The sequence below is a fragment of the Punica granatum genome, chromosome 2 (assembly GCF_007655135.1).
Source record: "Punica granatum isolate Tunisia-2019 chromosome 2, ASM765513v2, whole genome shotgun sequence".
Classification (NCBI taxonomy): domain Eukaryota; kingdom Viridiplantae; phylum Streptophyta; class Magnoliopsida; order Myrtales; family Lythraceae; genus Punica; species Punica granatum.
Genome location: NC_045128.1, coordinates 15,761,039 through 15,763,257, shown reverse-complemented (window position 1 = coordinate 15,763,257; position 2,219 = coordinate 15,761,039). Strand labels below are relative to the sequence as shown.

The 2,219-nt window shown below is 39.7% G+C and overlaps 1 long non-coding RNA gene across 1 annotated transcript; it reads right to left on the bottom strand.

Moving 5' to 3' along the window:
- Window positions 1-2,219, bottom strand: LOC116194902. The gene is made up of 2 exons (XR_004154554.1): window positions 1,122-2,219; window positions 1-854 (listed from the first exon to the last, which is right to left on the bottom strand). It is a non-coding gene; the product is annotated as an uncharacterized LOC116194902 (long non-coding RNA).

The window sequence follows — 2,219 nt, the reverse complement described above, 5'->3', positions numbered from 1 at the left end:
TTAAACAAAGTAAAAACTGCTTGGATTCCTCTCCTTTTATTTATAAAACGAAACTGCTTGGCGCCATGAGTCTTGAGATATAACTTTGCATTGACAGTAGTAAATAGCAAGAATACAAAAGGACCTTTGGCTTCATCGTCTTCGAGGGATCATACTCTGCCCGAATAACCTCTGTGCACTGTATCAGGAAATCATATCTACATTGTGATATGATGGTCAACATCAAAGTCACGTTTGGTTGAGCCTGGTTGAAAACGTTTTCATGTTTACATTACAAATTTCCCAGGAGCAAGGCCATAGTAATATTTTGAGTCTTTCAAGGGGAAATCAGATTGTACTATGTATGTTGTCTTGGACAATGGAACCTCTAAGTGTCCTCTAAGCACTTCAAATGACGGCTCCACAAAAACGAACAAATAAAAGGAATAAATAAATAAAAATATATATATATGCTCCGAAAGTTTACGAAGTCCACGTTTATGGATCTTGGTATCTCAACTAAAAAGACCCTAACACAAAACCACTGTTGAAAATCAAGCTATATGTAGAAACTCGATCATTCAGCTTGTATTCTTAATTTACCTTATAAACAACATCATCCGATTTAGCCTCAGGCTATTTCCTTGCATTGAGTTCTAATATGCTACCTGCTTGTAAATTGGTAATCACAACCTTAAAATGAAGAGACACCACTGAAGCTCAATGATGAACACAGAGAAAAAATTAAGTTCAATGACAAATCAGGCATGCACCTTAAGTTTATCAAGAACAACCATTTGTTTGAGATTCCGTCTTGTTCAGTTCTTCTCGTATGTAATACTCAAGGCAATCCAACTGGAATTGTCCCACTATCACTGCTCATAAAGATAAAACTATTTGAGAAAATGTGCCCGATATCACTGACTCAATTGCAACTATGAAAGGACAAGAAGATAACCTCATCTTGAACTTCTGGCATGGGGTGTTATTTTACAAGTGCTGAGAGGGAAGCTTTTACTATGATTAGTGCTAACTGAAGCATGTTTTATAACATTTCATCTATCTTAAGATCCTTGAATGTCAAAATTTTGAAAATCATTAAAACTGATCCTTAATAATGTCCACAGGAAAGAAGGGAATACCAGAAATCTTTGTCGCTTGCATCCCCCTTAAAATTGAGGTTCACAAAGTGATCCACGAGAGGTTGTGCATTCTCATCCTCTGCTCAGCTTCGAGGAGAGAAATTTTGAAACGAAACTAACTCCATTTCCCATAGAAGAAGATAAGGGCTTGTCCTAAGTTGATAGTCGAACGCCTTGAAACCCATCTCCAAAGAATTTTATCTTTTGCTCTGCCATAGTCGTTGCATACTTTTTGCCGATCAATCATGATATGGAATGATTCAGTTGAACTTTCGCATGAAAAAAAAATGGGGAGAAAGAGGAATAACTATAAATACTTTATCAATCTTAATGCTAGACTATAATATACTCATATATACTCCAAGTAATCAACAGCACCGACGGCCTCAATGGCTAAATCATCCAACCTCATTTAGCAAACTGGAGCAAGTTTTTCAGCGTACAGTTTAGAGGCGGAAGATTGAAAAGAATGTGTAGAAGGATTAGTTACAAGGAATAGAATGCGAGGACTAGCGGAAGGGGAAGAGGCTATCCATTTCTATAATCCACCATAAGCACAATCTGGAGCAGCGATGGAATAGGCAAGACAGGTGAATCGGTGAAAGCAACAAACAGATTGGAAGAAGACAATGGCTGGCAACTGTAAAAGAGACTAAGCAGTAGCGTGAGGGCGACGAAGAGGGTTGTCGAAGGAGTGGTTAGGCGAGTAAACATCGAAAGCATGAAGGGAGAGAGGGCAACAAGGGAATTGTTGAGAAGGCACGAACCGTTGAATGGAGTGGCGGGGCTTGGTTAGGGAGGAGCAACCAACATGGGCTTTCTGGTTTCTATAGAATTGTTTAGGATCATCAATCATACGAACACGCAGCAACTCAAGTAATCGGTTCATTGGATATCTCGTTTCGCGGATTGCAATCTCCACAAGGTTAGTACAAGCTGATCGGGGTTGTCCCGAATCTCAGGAGGAACTAAGGATGATGCTTGATCGTTGGCCAATCGTCGTCTGGATCATCGCCGGCCCCTACCCGATCTTCTCCTCTATTCCTCTCTCATTCTCTCTATGTCTTCAACTGTGTGGGCAGTTAATTGCTTGTGTCC